The sequence below is a fragment of the Triturus cristatus genome, chromosome 5_1 (genome assembly GCF_964204655.1).
Source record: "Triturus cristatus chromosome 5_1, aTriCri1.1, whole genome shotgun sequence".
Classification (NCBI taxonomy): Eukaryota; Metazoa; Chordata; class Amphibia; order Caudata; family Salamandridae; genus Triturus; species Triturus cristatus.
The window spans coordinates 316,040,748-316,068,501 of NC_140587.1; the positions used below are offsets into that span (position 1 = coordinate 316,040,748).

The 27,754-nt window shown below is 47.2% G+C and overlaps 1 protein-coding gene across 1 annotated transcript in view; it reads right to left on the reverse strand.

The window, feature by feature from the left end:
* Positions 1-27,754, reverse strand: part of DEPTOR (DEP domain containing MTOR interacting protein) — a 652,417-nt gene that overhangs the window by 401,017 nt on the left and 223,646 nt on the right. The gene's annotated exons all lie outside the window — the stretch shown is intronic.

Sequence of the window (27,754 nt, forward strand, 5' to 3'; positions counted from 1 at the left end):
ATACACACAAACAGAATGAAATATTCTATTTATTTAGAAGGGGAACCTTTGTTCTTTACCAAATCACAAACCAGATCCCAGGCTTACATAATAAGCATTGGTAAAGCCTTCAGATTTCACCTATGCGAAATCTATTGATTGTCATTTTTTTTTTAGGTACGTTGCAAAGAAGCGTCCCTGCAGTACAACATTGCCTAAAGTGAAAATTAAAAAAGAAGTGCTATGACTTGGCTAACATTAACCAAGTCATAGTGTCTTTTTTTCCTTACACTATGTTGCATAGCAGCCCACATTGCAGTGCAATTTTTCTAAAAAAAATAACACTAAACAAAGCCAAATTGCACTCGCATCCATGAGAGCTATTTGGCTTTGTTCCATTTTTTTGCAGCAATGGGAGGGTTGGAGCGAGCAGGGATAACCGTGGGTGGGTGGGGGAGGTTAGCAACACAATGGACATAGGTAGGAGGGACAAACAACACGAGGGAGGTGTGGGAGAGGTGTTAAATGGTAGCGGCAGTTTCAGTCGATAACCTTTCAAGTATTGCCCGGCGGTAATCGCCTCTTATACCATTCGATGATTAAACAACAAAGGAGACTGGAAGGCAGGAAACAAAGTTTTATTCCGTCGGAGCAGAACACGTCAGATCGGACAGCAAGGTATCGTCTCGAGGTGCTCTAACCACATCTCTGAGGCCTGGCCTCTTATACACAAGTTTATTGCTTTATTACACGTGACACATTCTTGTTGAGACTTTGATGTACGGAAAGACATCCTTGGAATCCCCACTTCAAGCTCGTTCCCACACATAACTACAGTGGAAGTCCCCATCCCACCCACAGTAGGAGATGGCTATCACACAGCTGGACATTCCGCCAATTCCCGGGGGTGTGTGCGACTGGTCGGGTCTCAGGGGGTGGGGGCCTTGATCTACTGTAATCCCTTTGATGTGAGGTGTTTCCCTTACAGTAGGGGCAATAAACTGCATCCGCAGGGGTAGGTGATGGCCTGGGATCGGTTCGGACAATCGAGCGCAGAGGAAGGGGGTTATCAAAAGTATGTATGACCATGTATGGGATGAAAGGAGGTGTTGGTCAGGCGCGGGATGTGGTTCCATGGCAGGGTTGCGCAGGGGAGGGGTGTATGGTCAATGCACGAGAGAGCGGGGGGGGGGGTGTTCGCAGCGCCAAGGGAACGCGCTGGTGATCGGCGAGGGGCAGAGGGGCCATGGCGCTTTCAAAATGGCTACTGCTTAAGTGAGCGTACGGGCCTGAGAGGGGACAAGGTGGCGCCGATTATGTTGACATCGCAAACCAGATTTTAACAGTCCTCCCTTTTCAACATATCTAGCCAGCTTGTCTACCCGACATCCACCTCTGTTAAATTCTTAGCCACGACATCGTAAATGCTTTCATGCGTTCCTGTTTTCAAAGTACAGAGTCTTAGGACAGACAGGAATAATCTGACACAATTGTACATAATTACATGTAGTTGATGTGATAGGCGAGGAGGTAGCGCATATAAAATTACATCAGCTGCGTCATATGTCAGACCCGGAGATAGGAGGAAGGAAGCTCGCTTGAACACAAACATGATACCGTAAAAATGTTCTGGCAAAACAAGGAATACTGCGTACATTACTTAAGGCCTAGACTTCGTGTGGATCAAACTAGACAGCATAGTCATGTGCACGGCTGATGTTATACAATTGTCATTATACAAAGTTAATGTTTCTTAACTATCAGTGTACAGTTGGGAGTGACCGATGTAATATCTTGAAAACTCGATTGGAAGATAGTCAATACGAAAGTGGTTGGGAGAGGAATTCAACTCAACATGAGTCACAGTCAGAGGGGGGGGGGGGGGGGGGGGACAATGTCCAAAAGAGAGTTCTTCTTTCCAGTGTCCTATTACAGCGAGCCCTCACTGGTAAGCTCTCATTGTTCTTCTTCTTTCGTTGGCACTGTTGAGCACCGGCGGTGGAGCTAAGGTCCAGCTCAAATCCAGGTTTTCACGTTGCAGGGTGTGACCATTCTTTGCTCTCGGATCAAAGTCCTGTTTTGTCCTGTTCCCTAACTGATCTTATCATAGGTACCTTGAGACGAGGTACTCGCATTTCGTTCTTCTTTTGTCAAGTCAAGTTCAAAATCCCATATGAAAAAGGGGGGGGGGGGATAGGGGCGTGCTTTGGGAGGCCGAGGGAAGAGGGGGTGGAGTGGGATCGGATCAAAAAGCGGACCAAGGAGAGCAGAATCTTTTAGCACTGAGCCCATCAATCGGGCTCGACGGGCTGGGACTTCAGGCACGAGCTGATCAGTGAGCAGGGGGGCTTCGGGATAGCCCTTCTTTCTATCGCTTTCCATGCTGAGAATGGTGCCTCGTCCCGCATCTTTTTGCTCCGTGGCTCCCCCTTGGTCGAGGCCATAGATGTTTCATGATCCGCAGCCAGGCTGTGCGTCACGTCCGACCCCTCTCCTCCGATGACCGCATGTTATCTTTGAATGAGTACAAGAAACAAAAATCTTAGAGAACTGGTAGGGAAGACGTTTACACACTTCATTCTCTCTCCCAACCCCAAGTAGTCGGGGAAACGTTTATCGGTCACTCTATGGTGGATGTCTATTAACTCTTATGTCGGTGTATGCTACTAACTCATTAATCATTGCTGTGGTGCAGGTTTGCGAGTGTTCCTGCAAATTTCCATCATCAGGTCTGCTAGGTGTTGATTCCTGTACCTTATAAACGTGGCAAGAAGTCTGACATCTATCAACTTCCTGGTCTATCAAAATTCGAACCGGCTTCTCCGGTAGAGACTCGTCTTTCTAACACAAGCCCTGTTGATTCATATTTTTCTCCAGGGACTGCTAAGTTTATGAAAAAGTGCGAGGTGCTACTGTCATGGGCTCACAAATATCTGTTTCGGGGAGGAACACAAGCTAAACATTTTTCTTGCTGGAGACAATAGTTAACCTTTATCAGTTTTAGGCGATGTATCTTTAAAAACAAGGTCATCAGCTGTATTGCTTAAAATATCCAGGGACGGCTAGTACAGAACTGGGACTTATTCTGGAAGGACAGGGTGCTTAGACGCTCTATTTCTGTGCAATGGGCGGTGCGATTCTGAGCGATGGAGGTGGAGTCGTTAGAGCCCTAAAACAACAAAAACCACTGACATATAGTTCCCGTTATAAGGGCCAGATTGGGAGACATCAGTCGTCTTACCTGTCCTTTCTTTCTCAGCCAATTAAGTTCCATCATTTTACAGAAAGGAGAGGTAGTAGTGTGGCAAAATAAGGTCGTTTTGCTTCTGTCAATTTGTTCGAACACTGTCGTGTTTAGGCCAATTATACATATACTGACGAGGTACAGTGTCGTCATCTATTCAAAAAGAGGGCAAGGGAGCCTTCAGCGAGGGAGAGAGAGAGAGAGAGAGAGAGGGAGAGAGAGAGGGAGAGAGAGAGAGAGAGAGAGAGAGAGAGAGAGAGAGAGAGAGAGAGGCGTTCGCATCAAGTAGGCTATTTGGTACACGTACGACATAAAACGAGAGAGAGAGAGAGAGAGAGAGAGAGACAAACGTGCACGATAATAGGCTACTTGGTGTGCACACAACATAGAGCAGCACGGGTCAGTTTTACGTACAAAAACACAAGGTGGGGAAAAACATAAATTCAACGTTCACGTACACACAAATACCGGATAGGGTGTAACAGTACATACATCAAGCACAGAAACCTAAGACGAAGACACAGAGCTATTTTGGGTAAGGGGACCTTTCCTTTCCTGTCCTTTTTCTATGCGTGCTGCGTATTTTCAGTATTTTCCGTAATTTATTTTGGGGGGGGGGGGGTCGGACTTTTTACTCCCCTCCCTTTCTGGGCAATTTTGTTGGAGGCCTCATTTTAAAAAAAATACTTACTCCTCTTTTTCCGGTCGGACATTAGTCCAGTCGTGTTTATACTCACGGTGGAGCCTTCCGACCCCTGGGCAGGCGGTGATCCAAACTGAGGCAGAGGAGGGGTATCGGTCGGACGTTCAATGGTACAACTCTTATTTTCTAAGTGGATTGAAGAAGAAGTGGTGAATCTAAAACATGCCAGTATCCCTAACCTCTGGGCTGAGGGGGGGTTTTGGATGAACCCCGACCTGGGGTATTCTTAACTTCTCTTATTTAGTCAGCACACGAATCGACTCACTGGTGGTACATTTGGGTTATCAGTTGGAGTCGGGTTCGTCGTACTGAAATGACCCTTCAAGTTTCTGGTGTAAGTCACCCTCCAATTTACTAGCTTCCGGGAGAGGGAGAGTCGTTTATTCAAACGAGGAGTTACCATATTCGGGCTTATTTTCCCATCCCCTTGATCGATAGACAAGCATTTCAGTCATACAAAGACGTTCTCTCCAGCGACCCAGGCATATGCAATACATACACATTCATACCGTACAATCAGGGCACGTACGCACAGTCATACCATACAGTTTTTCACGTTCCCAGTGATGGTCTGCACTCCACGCACCATCTCACAGCCCTTGTCTATGTCTTTCCCTACATGGAGCACGGTGCGGTCCATGTCCACTCCATTCTTCAGTCGGAACTCCGATGTAACCTACAGAGAAGGAAAGAAGGGCGGGGGGGCAGCATTCAAAGCACATCAGCGCGCATAAACACGAAAAAGTTCTACTTACCACGTACCAGACTAGCTGCTGAACGTATAATACCACAGATCTTGACTATCCTTTTCACATTTTTTTTTTCTGTGTACTATATCTTTCCTTTCTACTATACCAAAAATGCTTCATTTTATTTGTCCCTAAATTCGAGTTCCCTCTTCGTGCATTTGTTTCTCAATTAGTCGTATATTATGGGACAAAATACCATACCTTATATTCGGCAGATACCTTAAGCTACAGTCAACCATTTTCTAACAATTCTGGAAAAAGGCAGGTGTGATGGATACAAATTTTCATCAATCCAAAATTCAGGCAAAGGGTCTGCATTATCTGTCTTTTATTGTTTGGGAATGACAGCCATTATTCAAAACCTTACCAACCTAGGCGATTGTTATGACGCTGATTCCATAAGTCCTTCGAAAACTCTTTATTGTGAAAATGTCAGTATACAAATACGGGCCTACAACCGTATAGGCCGGCCACGGTGCAAGAGGCGTCGAGTATCATGAGCAACACTACCTTAACGCGAAAATAAAAATAATCAATAATGAGAAGACCAGCATCAATAAGGTTGTTCGCATGCCCAGTCAGTACCCTCCCCGTCCCCCGCCCGCCATGTGCAAAAAGACCGTATACATATCCCTTAACATCAATGCCAAGTAACCGGAACGCCATAAGGAGTTGTAGGTCCCGCCTACATCGGCGCCATTTTGGGGCGAGGTCGGGTGGGTCCAGGGTACAGTCTAAATGTTTCCACTAACTAGCAGCCGGAGTTCAAAAATTTTCATTAACGCCAACAGAAAGAACAGACAGCATGAACCGTGACTCGAAGGTGGGGAAAGCAAAGTTTTTTTTTTCCTACCGGGTCATGCTGAGGTTCCACCGGAACTGATTCGAGTTGGTAGTCTACAGTGTCTCCTGGTAATTCAAACAGAAGCTGGCGTCAGCATGAAGGCACCACCATCTCGCAGCAACGCCGTGGTCCTTTCGGAGAGCGGGACAGCAGGCGTGTCTCTCTGCCGACGCCCTGAATCAGTCTCTCTCACGGCACCAAATGGGGACAAGATGGCTGCCGCCCGGGGCAAAGACAAGTTAATGTGGAATGATCGAGCAATAGTGGCGGTTGCCCCCACCGGAAGGCCGCGGGAGTCGAGGGCCAATGAATCCCGTAGAATCTGCAAAGCTGAGAGGACGTCTTCAAGGGTGGGGCCCATGCCCGAGCAGGCAAGCTTCCGAGTTCCAAGGTAGCCCAGAGCCATCTTAGTGGACCAGGCCTGAGTCCGAAAAGCCGGCCGCCATTTTGAGAGTCCTGTGGCAGCAGCAGTTCTCCACCACAGCCACCGGAGTGGGTCCCCCGACCAACCAACTGCGGGGGCCCACTTCTTGGGTGGAACGCTAATGGAAACTTGGTGCAGAAAGGAACCTCCGCCTGGGTGGTTGTCCGGCAGGTGAAACGTTAATGGCTGTCCTGCTGCAGCTGGTCGGCGAGTGAAACACTAAGGGGTGCTCTACTGCAACTGGTCGGCGAGTGAAACGCTAAGGGGTGCCCTACTGCAACTGGTCGGCGAGTGAAACGCTAAGGGGTGCCCTACTGCAACTGAGGAGCCTCCACCTGGGGAGGCCCGTTCGCGTCGCCTCCCCCCAGGGCACCCCACGCCGTCTTTCGGCGCAGCATTGTAGGATGGCCAGACCAGCGCAACAACTTGCTGGACACCACCTCGGTGCCGTCCGGATCTCGGCGCGCCGTGTTGCCTCCGGCCTATTCGCACAACAGTCCGCCACTGATGCCGCCTCACAGGCCGATGGATTTTGTAGGCGTGTTTATAGCCCAAATCCTACTAAAAGACAGACCAAAGCAGCCCAATGTTGCTACTCCGAGGAAGGAGGGGCGGGGACTGTGTCAAGCGGACGGTGAATGCTTTGGGATGGATGTTGCAGCAGGCTGCCATGTAGATAGTTGTTTAAAAAGAGTGTTTTAACGTGTTTACCCTGTTGGAGTGTTGCATATACCTACAAGTTTTTAAAGTGTTTTAATCATACTACTTTGTTGGAGTGTTTGTACATATTTGTAATCTGGCAACGAGCACAAAGATGTTACTGCATAACCAGAAAAAGACATAGCCCAATTGTGCGCGATCTAGCCCAGTTTGGCGACGCCGATGGTGGGTGTCAGCAGACTTCCATTCGTGTAGGGTTTTGTCGTTTTATTGGGCGGGGTGGGTGGTAGGGCAGTCATGCTTAGGCAGCGAGAGCGACGGAGCCGAGCTACCTCGTGGCCATCTTGACCGTGAGCTTGGCTCCTTCGCCTAGTTTCATATTTTTCGCGAAGGGTTATTTCCTAGTGTTCCTTATTTTTGCAGGGTCAAAAGGATCCCACCAGTGGCCTACTGGTTTTGCTCGATTCCTTTTGTTTTTCTATAGCGATTTTTATGTCATAGTTTGCTATAAGCTACAGCGACTAGTCCATATTTAGTAAACATGTCCTTATTAGGAGTGCCTTCCAGTGGAGCCGGATGGTTCATCTCTAATAAGCGGTCCGGGCAGAACCAACTACCAATCAGTGGGGAGAAGATAGGCATGACGGGTTACAACGGGGACAAAAGTCTGCACTACCTATCTTTTCACTGCTTGCAAAGACTAGACAGAATATCTCTATTCCACGTTATTTGTAAGCAGAGAATACCTCCAAAGAACCAATATCGAACAACCAGTGTTCGGACAATCAAACAATCAAATGGTGAGAAAGAGACAGGCACGACGGGTTACAACGGGGGACAAAAGTCCGCGTTACCTATCCTTCACTATCTGCAAAGACTAGACAGAATATTTCTATTCTACGTTATTTGCAAACAGAGAATATCTCAAAAAGCACTATTCGTCAAAGACAATCAATGTTCGGACAATCAATCAGTGGGGAGAAAAATAGGCACGACAGGTTACAAAGGGGGACAAAAGTCCGCGTTACCTACCCTTCACTATCTGCAAAGGGAGAGAGAGTATTTCTACTCTTCCCCGTTTGTAGGCAGCGAATATCTCAAAAAGAACAATCAAATAAGCAATACTAGTATTTTCAATCAATCAATCAATCGTTTCGCAATTTGTCGTGTTACACAACCTTACCCGGACCGCATGGACAGTTTCTCGTCTTCCGCCTCCAGCGCCCGATCGTCCTCTACTCTCCGTATTTGCCGCGGCACTCCTGATGGTTCCCAGTCAGGACCGTAGATCACTCGAGAGAGGTCTGCTCGGAACCAGTGAAGTTCGGATGATCGGCTGCCAGACGAGGGTCTATCGGGCAGGAGCTCTTTCCGATCGTTGCAGTCGTTCACTCTGTCGTCAGGACCTCTCCCGTTGGATCCACGTGTCGCTGATGGGCCCCACGTTTGGGACGCCAATTGTTAAATGGTAGCGGCAGTTTCAGTCGATAACCTTTCAAGTATTGCCCGGCGGTAATCGCCTCTTATACCATTCGATGATTAAACAACAAAAGAGGCAGGCGCCGGAGACTGGAAGGCAGGAAACAAAGTTTTATTCCGTCGGAGCAGAACACGTCAGATCGGACAGCAAGGTATCATCTCGAGGTGCTCTAACCACATCTCTGAGGCCTGGCCTCTTATACACAAGTTTATTGCTTTATTACACGTGACACATTCTTGTTGAGACTTTGATGTACGGAAAGACATCCTTGGAATCCCCACTTCAAGCTCGTTCCCACACATAACTACAGTGGAAGTCCCCATCCCACCCACAGTAGGAGATGGCTATCACACAGCTGGACATTCCGCCAATTCCCGGGGGTGTGTGCGACTGGTCGGGTCTCAGGGGGTGGGGGCCTTGATCTACTGTAATCCCTTTGATGTGAGGTGTTTCCCTTACAGTAGGGGCAATAAACTGCATCCGCAGGGCTAGGTGATGGTCTGGGATCGGTTCGAACAATCGAGCGCAGAGGAAGGGGGTTATCAAAAGGATGTATGACCATGTATGGGATGAAAGGAGGTGTTGGTCAGGCGCGGGATGTGGTTCCATGGCAGGGTCGCGCAGGGGAGGGGTGTATGGTCAATGCACGAGAGAGCGGGGGGGGGGGGTGTTCGCAGCGCCAAGGGAACACGCTGGTGATCGGCGAGGGGCAGAGGGGCCATGGCGCTTTCAAAATGGCTACTGCTTAAGTGAGCGTACGGGCCTGAGAGGGGACAAGGTGGCGCCGATTATGTTGACATCGCAAACCAGATTTTAACAGAGGAGCAGCAAAATATGAGAGGGCAGGAGGAGTGTGCAGGTGAAGCAACATCAGGGAAGTGTGGTGGAAGCGGGAGGGAACAGCAACACAATAGAGGGCAAAGGAGTCTGGGGGTAAGCAACACAAGTGAGGTGTGGGGGAGCAGGGAGGGAACACCAACAGAATGGAGAGCAAGCAGGGGTGTGAGGAGGGAGGGACTGGAGACATATACACCATCTAGAGTGCATGTAGAAACATTTTTAAAAAGTAACTGCAGGAGTGTGTGAGCTGTGGAAGGACACTGGCCGCAGACAGGAAACTGTACTTGGTCCATGCTCCATTGCAGTGTCAAATGCTTGAAGACACAGCAGGAAGTAGAATGCGAGCAGGAGGTGGTGACCAATAAGAAGGAAGGAAACGAGTGATGTCGAAGACAACCAATGTTAAATAATGGGCAGACTCTAAGGTTGTTTTTAAGCTTTTTTTATTGGCAAATGATTTTGTTGACAGCGTAGGCAAAATCTAAAAATGACTACTAACACCTTTACTGGTAAGAAGGCCTGTGCAGTGTTCACAGGGTTTGACTGGAACAGAAAATAGTCCTGGGAAACAAAATAAACGTGGCCCTCATTAGTGAATTAGGAAGCTAAAAGAGAGGCACATGCTTCCAATTGGGGCAGTTTTGAACGCGCAAAGACACGCTGTAGGCCCACAAACAGTCAGAAAAAACCAGCCTACACGCTGACCTGTTAGACAACCCATCAGGCACTCCTTGATTGTCCTATCAATCACTCCGACCTGGTAGTATAACAACCTGGTAAAAGGGCTCGAAAGCAGATGACCATACAGAGCATCTCTGAAGACGACTGGCCTCATTTATGTCTCTCCATATTTCTAAGAACATCTTTAGAGAATATCTATGCACTGTTTCCACCATAAGGGCTGAAGTAGGAGATAAAGTCTATTCTGGGGTATATGATAACCTCACAGGCGTTTAGGTCTTGCCTAAGCAGCGCGCATGCGCTGCTCTAGGAGATGAGTGAGTCTGCCTCACCACCTTTGTTTCCTCCCTTACTTTTTTTTTTAAATTATTTTTATTGGCATTTTAACAAGTTATCATATAACAAAAAAAGAAAGGATCCTTGTGATACAGTACATTTTGCATTATACCAAGATTAGGCAGGAGAAGGAAACAAAGAAAATCCCTGTTACCTTGAGTACAGTTTCAGAAAGCCATCATTCCTTTGCCTCATATGGTTTATGTAGGGATCTTTGCCAGAATTCCCCCCTATTCACAGCTTCAAGGGGGTTGACAAGGTCTAAGTGTCTCCTTAACTCTATTTCTTACATGACAATTTTAATAAGGCCAAAACACTCCGTATATGCTCAAAATATTCATCACTGATCTCAATCCCTTATAGGGTAACCAAACCACCAAACAATAACTGAATCCCGCCAGGAGCCTACCCCTATCCCATGGTCCTCTAGAGACATGCATTACCATCAGTGTGGATCCCCCCAACAAAGGCGGGGTATTGCAGGGGGGGGCAGAGAACAAGAAAAGAAAAGAAAAGCAAAACAAAAAAAAACAACAAGAGGGAGAGAGGCAAAGAAATACCTATATCACCACGTCTCAAGCCCAGGGTCCGTCTAACCAATTGTTTCCTCCCTTACCATCCGTGAGTCTACCTCAACTCGACCCCGTGAATCTGCCCCTGCGAAGCCACTCCCCCCCCTTATTCCGCCGTGAGCCTGCCTATGCTTTTATTAACGCTCCAGTGAGTTTGCTTTTACTCCAAACCCCCCGTTAGTCAGATTGCCCCACCCACGGGCCACAACCCCTCAAGACTGCCAACTTCCTTCCGTCGCGACCGCCTTCTCCAGGGACTAACAATCCCAGGGGCTGACAAAATGCCTCACTCTCATGAACTAAAAACAAAAACTCTCTCACTCACAATTACTAACTAACTCTCTCCCTAACTAACTCACTCACTCTCTCACTCTCACCGACTAACTGACTCTCTCATTAACTAACTAACTCAGTCGCTAACTGACTAACTCTCTCACTAACTAACAAACTAACTCACTCTCTCTCACTAACTAACTCTCTCACTAACTCTCTCACTCACTAACTCAGTCGCTAACTGACTAATTAACTCTCTCACTAACTAACAAACTAAATCTCTCTCACTCACTAACTCTCTCACTAACTAACTTACTCTCACTCTCTCTCAATAACTAACTAACTCTCTCACTATCACTAACTAACTAATCTTCACCCTCCTATTATTTATGCACCCCCCCCATAACACAAAAAAACCATAACAAGTCAACATTCACACAGGTACATACAACTTACCAGCATTTAAACAGCTTAAACACTTACGCAAACTCAAAATATATAGCTAAACACTTATAAGATCCCAAAGGCGAGAACTATTGGCTATGTCAATGCTTGTTTTATATTGTATTAACAGCATTTATAGAGAAGGGAACTGGACAGAAGGGCAGTGGTGCACTTTAAATAGCAAGCAAACTTATGAATCGGGGTGCTGAAGACCACATAGGCAACACAAAATAGTTTAAATAACACAAAGAGAACATATAGGGGCATTTTATACTTTGGACCTCTGCTCCATTCAATACCTTGAGATATTCTTACACTAGACTACATGAGTTGTATACGTATAAAGGAACTGCAGTTGTTGAATGCCAAAGTAAAATACCATGATGGATGGAAACAAAGCTGGAAGAACCAGTGAAAAAGCTTGAGTTGGGAACAGCTATTCAGATACTACTACCAAAATACTGCTAAATGTACAAGTAAGTGTGAAAAGCAGATGGCCTTAGTGTACAAACCAACAGCATTGTAGTATTACTTTGTTCAACCATAATGACAACAATGGAGAAGTCGATTCAGCATGTGGGCAGAATAAGAACTTTGTTATTTATATAAAGATCTTTTTTATGGAACTCACCAAGAGACCTTCACAGATGGTGTGCCTTCCAAATGCACTTATTCATTCATGCAACACTTATGCTGTTTCAAAATTGTGTAAATAAAAGATGATTTTGCTATCCAATTTTTTGTATTCAATTTACCAATCTTCAGGTGAATGGAAGGTTAAATTGACCTCACTGAGATGTGAGCCGGAGACATGCCTGTGTTAAAAGTATCACCATAATAGCATGGTGGAAGTATTATTCATAAGCTAGAACTATTACACATATAATGCATTGTATTTGTGAATTAACCAGAAAGGTGTATTTTATGTATTGTGTATTTTTACTAACCTACTAAGTTGCACAATTAAAATATATACAGTGTTAGAGAAAAAGGAAATTCAGAAACAGAGTCTACATTCACCCCATAGAGTCCCTACTCCCTTTTCTGCCCGAGCAAGAAATTGCTTTGGCTGCCATCCAAGGTTATTGAAAGGCTGCCAATGTCCAGGGTGAGCTGGAAGCATCCTTTGGTAAGAAGGACATCTTATGATTCTGGGATATATTCCAAGTACTTATGCAACCTAGGTATGAAGCCAAGACACCAGTACAAAGGTAACATCAGGTGATGCCCTCAGTTTGAACATTCATATAAAGGTCTCTTTAGGTCAAAGAGAAATTGAAACATTCTAAAACGCATACAGATGTTGAAGGTGATTTCTTATAATTTCTGATTTGATCAGCTCAAGTGTGATATAACTGTAATTGGATCTGATCAAATGTAAATGCCTGGGTAATGTCCATCCATAATTAGAGGAGCAGTTGATGGGCAATGTTCTGCTTTTAGAAGTTGAAGGAGAGAGATCTGGTGCTGAATCAAGATGCTACTTAAGAGAAGCCAAAGCAACATGTATAAACCTGAGCAAGCCTACAACCTGATCCAACATCTTTCATTCTGCTTGAATGCTAAGCCCTGGATCCAAAACTTAGTAACACCTTTCAGGAGAGTGATACTGCATCTCTAGCAGGTATGATGGATTTTTAATTGCCATACCTGTTTTCCCTTCTAGAACAGATGTTTTAGTGTTATCCTGATACAGCAAATGATGTTACAGTAACTAAAGCATAGTTGAATACACAATATACAATTGTTGGTGTATGCTCTTATTTCCAAAGTCATTGTACCGGAGATTCCGTGTATAATAACTTTTGAGTATGTAACGTGTATAAAATGGCTTGTTCAAATGTTCATTCTTCCAAAGAGGTGAAAGGTTGACAAGATAAAGGTGAAGTTTACTTTCCTCATTAGAGTAGATGCCTGTGACATACTACTACCATAGGGTAAGAAATCTAGCCATGTTATGACTTTTCACCTAAAAGCATCATGGGGTCAAAATGTTATGACTTGCGGGCTGCTTAATCCAGCGGTGAACGTTCAACTCATTGAGCTATCACTCCGGCATGTGCTAATGATCCCATGAACATATCAAAGTGTGGCTAAATGCTCCAAACTGATAACAGTACAATGACAAACTGAAAGTGAACTACATAATTAGTTGGTTTATGAAGAACAGGTCACAGAGATCTGAGAGCTGGAGAACCATATTCATCCAGGCCCCCCACCAGAAAAGATAGATACCCTATGTGTGGAGAAAGCTGATTCAGAGGCAAATTCAATGTATAAACATCTCTCGAAGTGGTATAGCAAGACAAACACTCTGTTTCTGTTTCAACATTGCATGTTTTAGGCTTGCATGCCCTCAATATTAGACCCTTGATATGACAAAAAGGGCTCCAATGAGACAGGAAAGAAAGAGAAGAACAAGTTACTTACCTTCGGTAACGATGTATCTGTAAGAAAAATTAGTTAGTTAGATTCCTCACCTTAGAATATCCCCAGGCGTCAGGCTGGATCCGGAAAGATTTTTGTAGCAATACCCCTTGCGCATCGGTAGGCGTCGTCTGCGGCTCCGCGTCCGTCGTCGGCGTCGTGTGCCGGAATGACGTCGGAGTACTTAGACGCCACCCTCGGGCGCTGACGTCAGTTCTTGTACATAGCTTTCCGCGCCAGGGACGCTGAGCCATGCAAGAGACCGACACTGGTGCCAAAAAATCTAGGGCCCTGAAAGGGAGAACCTTAACCCTAGATGTCGGTTCGCAGAACGGGGAGGCTGGGTGGGTCGGTGAGGAATCTAACTAATGTTTCTTACAGATACATCGTTACCGAAGGTAAGTACCTTGTGCATCTGAAAGAAACACGTTAGTTAGATTCCTCACCTTAGAGGATCAAGATCACACCAGAAAGTCCTGGAGAACAGAACGGCCAAAGCGGCCATCTCTCCGGACTTGGCTGTCCAGGCAATAGTGCTTGGCGAACGTGTGCAGTGAAGCCCACGTCGCCGCCTGACAGATGTCCTGCAAGGGGACTCCCCGTCCCAGGGCAGTTGTCGCCACTGTGGCCCGGGTGGAATGGGCTCTCAGCCCAACAGGAGGGACCTTTTTCACCAAGGAATAGCAGAGTTTAATACACAACACGACCCATCGCAAGATGGTCCGCTTGTGCACAGCTTTACCATTCTTAGCACCTACATATCCAACAAAAAGTTGGTCGTCCACCCGGAACTGTTTTGTGCGGTCCAAATAAAAGGACAGTGCACGTTTTGGGTCCAGACGGTGGAGACTCTCTTCATCTTTTGAAGGATGCGGAGGCGGAAAGAAGGTGGGCAGCATGACAGATTGCCCGATGTGAAAGGGAGTCACGACTTTAGGAAGAAAAGAAGGACGTGTCCAGAGGACAACCTTATCCAGATGAACCGAAATGAAGGGAGGCTTAGCTGACAGAGCCTGGAGCTCACTCACCCGCCTAGCGGAGGTGATAGCCACCAGGAAGGCAGTTTTCAGAGTTAGTAGACGAATGGGACAGTTGTGAAGGGGCTCAAAGGGAGCGCACATCAGAAAAGTGAGAACAAGGTTCAAGTCCCACTGAGGCATTACGAATGGAACAGGAGGGAACATATGGAGAATGCCCTTGAGAAAACGTGAAACAACAGGGGACTTGAAAAGAGAAGGCTGATCAGGAAGCCTTAAGAAAGCAGAGATTGCAGCAAGATAACCCTTCAAGGTGCCCAGAGCAGAGCCCTGCTGGGCCAAAGAAAGAAGAAAGAGGAGAACCTCAGAAAGAGGGGCAGAAAGGGGATCCACAGCCTTTGCTGTGCACCATGCCACAAATTTGTTCCACCGGCAGGCGTATACCGTCTTTGTGGAGGGACGCCTGACTGCCAGAATGACATCACAGACTTCAGGAGGCAAGTCAAATGGCATCAACTGTCGCCGCTAAATCTCCACGCATGGAGGTGGAGGCTGGACAGGTTCGGGTGGAGGACCGTCCCCTGTTGCTGCGACAGAAGGTCCTCCTGAAGAGGCAGTCGTATCGGGGGATCGATGGACATACTGAGTAGCTCGGGATACCAGTACCTTCGTGCCCAATCCGGAGCCACCAAGATGACTTGGGCCCGGTCGCGCCTGATCTTCTTCAGCACTCTGGGCAGAAGTGGTATAGGCGGAAAGGCATACAACAGACCGCAACTCCACTCGCGACGAAAAGCGTCTCCGAGCGAGTGCCGCCTTGGAAATTCCAACGCGCAGAACTGCTGACATTGCGCGTTCTCTTCGGTGGCGAATAGATCTAACCAAGGCTCTCCCCACTGCAGAAAGAGAACTTGCGCCACGTCCGAGTTCAGATGCTATTCGTGATCCATCATGCACCGGCGGCTGAGTTCGTCTGCTCTGGTGTTCAGAGAGCCCGCCAGATGTTGAACCACCAGGGTGATGCCCTGATGTTCCAGCCATGTCCAGAGGCGCAGAGCCTCCTGACAAAGGGTCCACGACCCCACCCTGCCCTGTTTGTTGCAATACCACATGGCGGTGGTGTTGTCCGTGAACACCTGCACGACATTTCCCCGGACAGAATGAAGGAAGGCTTTTAGTGCAAGTCGGATCGCCCTCAGCTCCAATAGGTTGATATGGAGCCGAGTCTCCGCCGGAGACCAGAGTCCTCTGATCTCCGCCTCTCCCATATGGCCCCCCCATCCCAGGAGGGACGAATCCGTCACTACGACATGCTCCGGTTGGGGTAGGGAGAGGGATCTGCCGCTGACCCAATCGCGATTCATGAGCCACCACTGCAGCTGGTTCGCAGTGCCCTCCGAGATCAAGACATGGTCGGACAGGTTGCCTCGATGCTGGCCCACTGAAACTTCAGGTCCCACTGCAGAGCCCGCATCCGCCACCTGGCGTGAGGTACCAACAGGATGCAGGAGGCCATCAGCCCCAGAAGCCGCAGCACCAACCTGACCGAAACCCAGGACAGAGGCCGGAAGATGGAAATCAGGGCCTGAATGTCCCGGACCCGCTGTTCCGGCGGATAGACCCGGAACTGCGCCGAATCGAGAACCGCCCCAATGAAAAGGAGCTTCTGGGAGGGACTCAGGTGCGACTTCAGCACATTCATGGAGAACCCCAGCGAGTGCAGGAGGTCGGCCATAGTCTGGAGGTGGGAGACGACTTGCTGGGGCGAGCCCGCCTTCAACAGCCAGTCGTCGAGATAGGGGAAGACTGGAACCCCTGATCGGCGCAGATGAGCTGCGACCACCGCCATCACTTTCGTGAACACCCGAGGGGCATTGGTGAGGCCGAAGGGGAGCACGGTGAACTGAAAGTGCTCCTGACCCACCGTGAACCGCAGGTAACGCCGGTGGGCCGGCAGGACGGGGATGTGGAAATAAGCGTCCTGCAAGTCCAATGCTACCATCCAGTCTGAGCATCTTGAACCGGTCCTTCCGGAGGAAGGAGTTCACGCTCCTGAGGTCCAAGATCGGGCGTAGGCCCCCTTTGCCCTTCTTGGGAACCAGAAAATAGTGGGAATAACAACCACGACCTACTTCTGGACCAGGAACGTGCTCGACGGCCTCTTTGGCCAAGAGGGCCGAAACTTCCTCTCGTAGAAGATGCAAATGATCCCCCGACATACGGTGGTTCAGCGGCGGCATGGCTGGAGGGGTCGTCTCGAAAGGGACGATTTGCAGCACCCACCTGTCCGACGTGATGGAGCGCCAGTGGAGCAGGTGATGGCGAACTCTGCCGCCCACTGGCGTTGAATGGGCCTGAAAGCTCGGACTAGGAGGGCTTTGAGGCGGATGCTGCTGGGGTGGATGTGGACTGACCGGCACGTTGACCTCCAGTACCGCCTCAGCGGAATCCACGTCCGCGACCGCGTGCAGGTTGGTTCTGCGGCCGGTGGCTGGTCGGACGTGAGGAGGCGCCCCTTCCTTGGCCACGAAAGGGACGAAAGGCGGAAGTTTGCGGCCCCGGGGCCGAAAGACCCAAGGACTTGGCCGTGGCCCGGGAGTTCTTGAACCGAGCCAGCGCACTGTCAGCCTTCTCACCAAAAAGGCGAGTGCCATCAAAGGGCATGTCCATGAGGGAACTCTGGACATCCCCCGAAAATGACGTGGACCTCAGCCAGGCGTGACGCCGAAGCGCCACCGTGGTGGAAATCGCCCGACCAAGCGAGTCCGTGGTGTCGAGTCCACATCGTATGGCGTGCCGTGCTGCATCTCGACCGTCAGCAAGTGCTTGAGTGAGTCGTGTCCGGGCCTCCACCGGGCACAAGGGCAGTACGTCCTCCACCGTATCCCACAGAGAGTGGGAATAACGGTCCAAAAGGCAAGCGGTATTTAAAGACCGCAGCCCCAAACACAGGGACGAGAACAGTTTCTTACCAAACTGTTCCAACCTCTTGGATTCCCGATCCGGAGGAGCGGACAGGAAGGAGGATTGGGAGGTTGAGGCCTGGATAACCAGACTCTCGGGGTGGGGTGTTGGGAAAGGAAACTAGGGTCGTCCGGAGCAGGGCGGTGGTGCCGGGCAACGTTCCGTTCCACAGGAGGAACTGTGGAGGGCTTGGACCAAGTGCCCTGCGGAACGTCTATGAGGGCCTCATTAAACTGCAGCAGAGGCTCAGTGGAGTTTGCTGTCGGTTGAAGGACCTCTGTGAGGACGTTAGTCCTCACGGCCACAGCAGGCAACTACAGCCCTAGGGCTTCGGCCGCATTGCGCAGCACCACTGAAAAGGCTGCACCCTCCTCCGAGGCCACAGTCGGAGGAGAGATGAAACCAGCATCCGGGGAGGTATCCAGACCGCTGGCATCCCCCAGTTCGTCTGCCCAGTCCTGTGAAAGTTGACCCTGGAGGGCCATAGGGTCCTCAGACCCCTCCCAGTCGCCCCCGTCATCCGATTCCTGATAAACAGGAGGAACGATCGGAGCTGGCCGGTAGATGAAACGGTCATCCATCGGCGTCGGGTGCGGGGCCAGACGGCGCCGTGCCGGCGTCGGGTCCGGACAGGGGCTAAACCGGGGGAACGCGTCGTCCGGAGACGGCGCCGGAGGTGGAACCGGTGTCGGCGCCGGCGGAGGAGGCGTCGTGAGGTCGACCGGCGCCGACCGAGATCCAGGCCTGGATCCCTCGGGGACCTGCGGCGTCGGGCCGGAGCCGTCGACGGCGCCGGGGCCGGAGCCGCCGGCACGCGAGGTCGCCCAGTCAAACCTGCGGGGCCCGAAGGCGCGCCTACAGGCGTCGACGGCGGACCCAGGCCCCTCATGGCCGAGAGGAAGGCACTGACCTCCTCCGGTGTCACGTCACTCCCAGGGACCGGCGTGTATGGGGATGGACGCGGCTCCTGCAGCTCCGACGGAGCCACGGGGGTGGGACCACCCTGACCCTCAGCCGAGTCGCGCGACCGGCGAGGGGAGTCCGAAGAGCAATGTTGTCTCTTGGACTTCTTGGAGTGCTTCGACTTACCCGAAGACCTCGACGAGCAATGACGATGGCAGTGGCTCTGCGATCGGTCCTTGGACCTCCTCCTGGACCGGGACCGAGAGCGGCGCGGAGCATAGTGCCGAAGCTCGAGAAGCTTACGGGACCGCTCCCGCCTAGCTTTCGACGTCAAGGCCTGGCAATCGAGGCACGACTCCGCGTCATGGTCGGCCCCCAGGCAATAAAGGCACCGGCGATGGTGATCCAACACCGACATCAGGCGATGACAGGCAGCACTGGCCTTGAAACCAGGCATCCTACCGGCACCAGAGTCGAGTCGAAAGACGAAAAGAAGTTAAAAAAAAACGTAGTAAAAAAATGACTAGGGGTAAGCTCTTCCCGGATCGGCGCTTACTGGCGCGGAAAAAAGAAGAACTGACGTCAGCGCGTGAGGGCGGCGTCTAAGTACTCCGACGACGTCATTCCAGCGCACAACGCCGACGACGGACGCGGAGCCGCAGACGACGCCGACCGACGCGCAAGGGGAATTGCTACAAAAATCTTTCCGGATCCAGCCTGACGCCTGGGGATATTCTAAGGTGAGGAATCTAACTAACGTGTTTCTTTCAGATCGTTGTGACCATCAACTTCAGCTACAAAGGCCCTTATTTAGAGTTTGGTGAACTGGGTACACACAAAAAATGTGACTAATGCCCGTCTGCTGTGTTACAAGTGTCACAGGTTTTAATGCACTTGTAATAGAGTGGACGAGACATCCGCAACGTTTGTGACTAAGTACCCAGGCTACCACACTTTAAATAAAGCCCAAAGTCTCAAAGTATAATTAGCATTATATTAAATAATAATTCAAATTCGGAACAGCTACACTAGAAATAAAATAAGTTTTCTTCTCAGCTGTTCGTGTACTGTAGGTCGTTTGGTCTTATTCGATTTGCAGCAAAGTTCATCCATAGACGGAGAAGACATTTTTACATCAAGAGGTAAATCACTAAATCCCGCCCTGCATAAAAAAAGGCAAGTCAGGCATGCTGAATAAGGGTGTCAAAATCAACTCTCTACAGTTGAGTAAGCTCTCCCATGATCAAAATAAATACGCCCTGTATGAGGCTGGCTTAGTATATGGTGCTCACTTACGTAAGTATAGCATTTTGCACTAATACAGACGATGCTTATGGTGATTTTAGTGGGCTTAGACAACCTTAGAAAGCTCTCATAGTGGTAGCTGTGGACAGCAACCTTCAGGCTTAGTCCAGGAGGAGTGTAAAGCAGCTTGTTTTACCAGTACTAATCATCTAGTGTAGGTTAAGTAAAAAAGAAGCACACAGTGTAGTTATAAAAATATGCATTGATTATAAACAATCACTAACATCTTGCAATATCTCCTACCCGGAGATATAATCACAATACACAAAATCCATTAGTAATAGAACACGCAAGTAACACAAGAAGGATCCTTCCCAGAGGACCCTGGATGTCACAGGGCTGAAGAAGGACCAGTACGGAGTGCAGGCACAGATGACACAGAAGACTGGCAGAACGACGAGACCGGGAGCAGCAGGAGTCTTCCCAGTTGCAGTCTCGGCTCCCAAAGCGAAGTCCAACAAAGTCCAAAGTGCTCAGACTGTTTAAGATGAAGTGGTTTCGGATCTGATCTTGTCCAACGAAGAATCTAAGAAACCACCCACAGGTAAGCCCTTAAGAACCCTAAAGAAAGAGTTGGGACGATTCAGGCTTCCCTCCCACAAGAGGGGCTAGACAGTGGGGAAGATACTCCCATGTCCTTTATCCAGTTTCGCGCCAGAGCGGGAGCCAACAGCTCCCTGAACTGGTTCCAACTGGAGTATGCAAGGAGGGCACCAAATGTGTCCTTCAAAGCAGTCTAGTTGTGCTGGCAAGTGCACCCACCTAGGCCTAATACACTAATTCCTGTCTGTGAGGTGGTCACACCTCCCTGTGACAGGAAACCTATTGTCCTGCCTTCCCCTGCTCGAGCGTGGCTCAGCAGCAGAAGGGCAGAATCATGTCTCTGGTCGGCAGCAGCCATAGTTTGCTGTCTGGGTCTGGAAGACTGGTATGTGGAGTACTGAGGGCTTCCCGGAGGGTCTCCACAGTGCATGGAATCATACCTCCAACACTGTTTGCATGGCCACTATATGTATCCTAATGGCTGATGCACTTACAACCCAGGAGAATGGACTCCGAGGATTGTAGAGGTGTCCTGCTCATGTAGGGGCAACCTCCCACTTATAACTAAGCACCCTGCCTTCAGGATGGATTGAAGGGCCTGACTTGTAGGTTTTAAGTGAAGTGACCTCAGATAGAAGAAAACGTATATCTGTCGTAAGTGGTGCTAGCACCAGCTTGCACAGGCTGCAATGGCAAGCCTGTAGTCATAATTTGAGTGGTCGCCCATGGGTGCAATAATACATGCTTCAGCCCATGGGCGACCCCTGGTGTACCTATGCCCTGGGTATCTTAGTACCATATACTAGGGACTTACAAGGGTACACCAGTAGCCGATCTGGGGGGTACCTAAGTATTCACCATGGTCCAATTTAGAAGCACATAGACTGGGGTCCTGATTAGCAAGATCCCAGTCAACCTAGTCAGCAAAACATAATGACACCAGAAAAAATAGGGCGTAACCATGAAAGCAGATCCTACTTTCCTACAAGATCGTTCTTACACAATGAGGAGCTATCCAGCTTAAGGTCATGGTCTCAACTCCTAAATTCATATAGGAACAAATGACTGTAATAAAATCTTGACATGCATAAATGTTAACATGCATATGATATAGATAACCAAATGTTGACATGGGTTAATTTGGAAGCCAAAAATTAAATGAATATCTGATGGCATGATGAACATACATCCTATACGGCATCCTATACGGCAGCTAAGCCTTCAATTTGAACAAATAAAGGCGATGCAACGTCGATGCAAATTCAGAGAGTTTTAAGACACTGTGTGCGTCGGAAGATTCCAAATAATCTTTCTGAGTCGCAAACTGCCTCATTCAGAATTGCAAAGATTAGGATGAGTGAGTGGCAAGTCCCAACAGGATGTATCTCTGCTTTGAGTCTGCAGTTACATTGACAGGTTATAAACATTCAACATGGGGAGGTAACTTATTTGTCAATGCCAAAGACTTCATTAAAAAGCAAGTGTCTCCTATATTGTTGTTCTTCATTTGATATAGAACATTCTTCAGTGGTACTAGGAGCAACCTAAGAACAGCGCAGAACTCCATCGAATGCCAGTTGCCTTAAAGGTTTACAGGTCTAGCACACTGGAAGAGTGAGCACAATGATACGCATGTGCAGTTCTGCCAATGTACTCATTTCATTTTAATAAGTCACAAAGCAGAATCCAGCCCAGACACAAGATGTAAAAGGTTCATAAATATCAATTACCATCAACATTAGTTGGTAAGATCAGTATAAGTAGCTTGGAGTTACATACATGGCAATTTTAGGCTCAGATAAGTGAAGAGATTCATCAAAAAGTGGTACTATAAATCTTCCTTATATAGGAGTGGTTGAATGTAGCCAGGGCCACAAGAAGAATGCAGCTCTCTGACCGTATTTTCGCATAATTATATGGACTTAATTCCCATAATTCACTTTCTGAAGTTTTCAACAAACAAATTGTGTTTTTTGCTCAAACTGATCAAACGTTACAAAAAAGTGCCATATGCGGTGCCACATAGTGAGAGATCCTTTGCAAAGGTTGATACCTGATCAAATTTCAATTGTTGATTGCTACATTAAGGTATTAAGCTGGTACTATGCTAACACAGTGAAATCTTTCCTCAGGCATTATTAACATGTGATAAAATGACAAAATACTGAAATACTGCCACCAATTATGCAGGAAAATTTGCCTTTTCTTGCAGCAGAATTTAGGTAACCTGCACCATATTTTAGCATTCAATTGGGGCATGATTGCAGTTGCCTTAATATCTTTGTTAAATGACACTTCATCAAACTAGGGACCATTGAAGGCCACAATGACTTCATATTGTCACAGTTTTGATCTGTTCCTGTAAAAGGCGATTGGCCTAGCCACGCAAGTGGGATACCGTTTTTACCGGCAGATGTGTGAAAATGCTGGGTGATAGGAATTTTGTGGCTCCCTACACATTCCAGAATTTGATTTGATATTTATAAAGCGCACAGATACTCCGGTGAGTGTCTCAGCGCTGGCTTCAAGGCTATCTGCACAGGCAAACAGTGGCACTATTCCAGTTGGAACATCCAGGTTTTTCGTTTTTTCTTGAAGATTGTAACTCCAAATTAAGTTTATTCCAAGCAACCAAGCCGAGATAGCATAAAGTCCTGCCTTTAATAACTTGAGAGAAAAGTGCGTAATTTTAGCCAAAGTTTGATGTTTGCAGGGCATGCTGAGTAACAGTTGTAAGACCCATGAGTCAAACCACCCTGAACTCACCAGTGTGTCTAGTTTTCACAAATGTCTAGGTTTGGTAGTTTTTGCGGGGTGGTTGCCGAACCTGTGCTCAAATACACCCACATCATCAAAATGGGTTAATTTTCATTGTGAAAAAATTATGTCTCCATGTTGTGTTTTAAGGCCTATTGTGTCACAGACGATTGGACCAGCCACACACGTGGGTTACAGTTTTTATCAGGAGTCTAGAAATGGTGGGTAGTAGAACATTTGAGGATCTCTAAAGATTTTGGAACTTTCTCTCACACATATATAAGGATCTGGATAAGAAAATGTATTGGAAGCCACACAAGTCACAACACCCTGAACTGGCTGGGTGTCTAGTTTTCAGAAACATCTGGGTTTAGTAGGTTTCACTTTGTGGCAGCTAAGCTCAGGCCCAAATATGGGATACAATGAAAAATCACTGTAACCTGCATCTCAGCTAAAGTTGGCTCTTGTTACCATGTGTTTTTGGACAGCCAAAAAACATTGTATATCACTGTGACCAGAAGGGTCTAACAGATAGAATGGTACATCAATTTTGGAAACTGGCCATAGGGGCAGAAAATAAAGGTGTAAATGTTGTCACCAGCTTCTATTTTCTCCTACTTATTTTTGTTATTTGTTTATTTCAGTGATTCATTCATTTTGGAAAACCATGACAAATTACATAAATGACCATTGGAACTGTGTCTACTTGTCAGAAATGTATAGCTTACTAGGTTCCGCCATGGGTTTCACAACTGTTTCTCCCCACAAACTGCAAGCAGGTTGAAACCACACCAAAAAGATGGACTATCATTTAAACAAGCATTTGCAATGTAATAGGTTTCGCATTAACGAGAGTTTAAGCTATTAGCAATGCAATAGCTTAAACTCTCGTAACTGCGAGACCTATCGCATTGCAAATATTTGTTTTTTTACCAGCACCCATGCGGCGCTTTCACATTCATTAAGGTCACGCCCCTTTCTTTAAACAAGCGGTGTTTAAAGAAAAGAGCGTGTCCGACATTAAAGTGAAACCCTGGCATGGGGCCTTTGACAAAAAAAAATAACATCTGCATGTCAAGTTGACAAATAGATGGCTTTTTTTTGGTAAAAGCGCCCATGCCACGCTTTCACTTTAATGTCGGCCGCATACCTTTCTTTAGACATGGGTTGTGTAAAAAATGGGGCGCAGCCTCTATGAATGTGAAAGTGCCGCATCGGCACTAGTAAACCAAATAAATAAATAAATAAGAGCAGCTGCTAAATGCGGACCGTGCTGCTAAAATAAATAAACGCGTCCGCTTTAGTTAAAGCGGACAGCCATTAGTAGAAATTAAAATAAAAGCAGGCGGTTTGCTGCAGTGGGTGGAATATGGGAAGCGCATTAAATAAAATAGCGCTCACCGACTTATAAAGCAGACCAAGTAACAACACCAGTTAAAGGTCCAGTCGTTATGGACGGTAACAAATGTAGACAAGGCTGTACCAAGAAGAGACTAACAAGCCTAAGAACGACTCAGAAGCCAGCGTTTACGAAGGACAATGACACAAGGCCGTAAAAAATATGGGCGGAGAGTGGGCTGGGCTTAAAAGCCATACTCCACTACTGTATACCTTGCAGCAGCGCATGCGCTGCCCAGGCTCGACCTAAAAAATGCAAACCCTGGGAAGATTGCAATGTTAGCACAGCAAAACTTTTGATGCCATCTTTAGAAAAAACATACATTTTCTTGCACAGCACTTTTTTTTTACCATTTATCCAAAGAAATGGTTATATTTTCGCAATTTTCTTGTTGCCTCCAGGGGAATCAACAAACCTTGGGTCCTTTAGAGTTCACAACATGTGGGGAACAAAAACGCAAATTTGGCTTAGATACCTGTCCAAACCTGCCAACTCACACAGTGCCACCATGTGACACGCAATATCAGATCTTTTCACACGGTTACCCAGTGAAGAGCCGATATCACATGGTGGCATGGAAAATAAGCTGAAAAACATTAAAAATAGTGGATTTCCAGCTTGTTTTCTGAGCCTTTAAACTGCTGACGTCCATTAAGGATTGTGAAAATCCTCGGACATCAGCACCAGCCTCAATAAGCTTCTTTTTTGGGGGGGGAGGATAGGGCTTGGGTGCAGGGTGAGGGCAAAAGTGTCTGTGAGGTGCTTCTGGCACAAGGCCCTGCCCCCTCCAAGGCACTGCACCCTTCTCACACAGTGAGATTTTTGCTCAAGCTGGCAGGTCTAAGAAGTTAAGAAATCACAAAAGAAGAAAGGATAGACCTGCGTTCAGAAAATACATTAACACCAAATATCATTGTCTCTTGTTCCTCAAATTCATTCTAATTACACTCTCAGGCTTATAACGCAGGGCAGCTTTTCACAAAAAGGTGCTGCATTTCAACCCATTAAACAATGTAACCCACGAATGCAGAAGAAAAGCATTTGGAAGCAATTTTACAGTTTCACAAAAACAGCAATAATCCCTCTAAAGTATTGCTCAATCTCGTGATATGAAAGGCAAGGCAGTCGGAGAATTCGAGCTTTTAGAGGGCGCCGACAGCTGCCTTCTCTAATCCCTGAGCCAACCACCCAAAATTTGCTAACTATAGGGCTTAAGCAAGATGTGACAAGAATACATCTGTTTCAAAGGAAGTACAATTTGCTATGTAAAAAGAGAATTGTTTAGACGCTGTCAATAGCCCTCGTCCTTACAAAATAGCTATAATACGCACCATGAAATCAAACGAGGATAGAATGCGCAAAGGGAAATGTGCAATACACTCTGTAGAAGGCGGTGCACAGTGCAGTGAGAGGGACACTGCACATCCTTTTCCTTAACCACCAAGAGTATAGAAGAAGAAATTAGGTGGATACGTACATTTCAGAAAAAATTATAAAAGCAGCTGTATTATCTGAAATGGCAAAAGGTTTAGAATTAATTGTAGAGCTTCTGAAGCTGCCCCAGGTGAATGAAGGGTGAGGAGGGCGATTATACTTCCTCAAAAACGTGCAGATTTTATATGTGAATAGCCTTTTTTGTAACTCCTTGTTTGAAGTACTATGGGTTTAGACAAGGCCTTTTGATTGTACACACATATAAATATATTATCCAGATTTATAAAAATAATAATAGCCACATTTATAAAGTGCATGGTTACGCCCAAAGGCGTGTGACCGTGCTAAACACAGAAAGGCCCAAAAAGCTATATATATATATATACATAGAGCGAGAGAGAGAGAGGTTTTTAGCCAGCCCTCTCCACCTATTGGTCTGTTGTTGTGTCATTCACATTTTAATTCCTTCCACTACAGCGTACAGCATGGGGCAATGGGTCAGCCCTCTCAGCCACTGGATACCTACACTGTGAGAGACAGCATTCTGCTTTTTGACAAAGAGCACTTTGGCCGAAACCAGTTGTTCAGTGTCAGGGACTACTACAGCAGATTGTGCTTTGTGAAGCCAAAAAATGCTTTGCTTTTATTTATTTTTATTTTTTATATTGGTGAGGTCTGACTGTACCTCAAGAAATGTTACAAAAATCGGGACAAAACAAAACATGCAATGACAAAGCCAAAAGGCAGGCAGGCAACCAATGCCAAACCGATGGGTTTTGCTGATGTTTATTTTATAATGCATTCACTTATGAGAAGGGCTAAATCTCGCAAATTAAAATTTTATATCAGAAAATAGGATTATGTTGGTAGATAGATAGATAGATAGATAGATAGATAGATAGATAGATAGATAGATAGATAGATAGATAGATAGATAGATAGATAGATAGATAGATAGATAGATAGATAGATAGATAGATTGATTGATGGAAAGGAGGAGGATAATGTATTGTTATTGTTTTCCCCACACAAAGCTTATCAGGAACCTGCCGGCTGGGGAGCAGGGACACTCACCCTGATACATTTCAGACAGGATCACGACAAGATGGTGCACGTCGGGCCACGTAACTTCACCTTGTGTGGTGATACGCATGTCAATCCCAGGGTGCCGCGCATCAATCTAGAAACATCATCCAAGATGTGTCTTCCAGTTTCCAATATGTCGTGTTCAGTGATAATTTGAGCGGACACTACCCTTTTTTTTATTTAATGCTCATTGTGTTCAATGAACAATGACAATATAGTTCATTAGGTCTCAACGACTCACAGCATTAAAGTGATAACGGCGTTGCAAGGGCATTATCCGACAAAGCACAGTACCTTACGGGGAAAAAAACTATTATGCAAAGAGGCTGCAGAGGAAGACAACATCAATCCTTATAAACCACGCACTGGTTCTCCTTGGGCTAATCCCTGGCATGTGAAAGTTCCAGTAGAAATCAGGAGGACAGCCACACACTTGAAAAAGTACAATCTCTGCTGCAGTGCAGCACCCTCCAGGAATCCATGGAGGTTGGATCAGTCAGTCACCTGACAATGTAACTGCATGGGTCAATAGGTGAACATGGTACGGCTCTGTTTGGGGGAAGAGTCAGCTATACCATTGAAGAACAATGGACAGAGAAAGAAGACACAATAGCTCTCCCTGATTCCTGATATTAGTTGTTCCCCTGTTATAAAGACTTGATCCAGGATAAGAGTGCTTCCCAAGGTGAATGTCAACCTCATTTAAAAAAGAGGCCCCATTTCAGCAGAC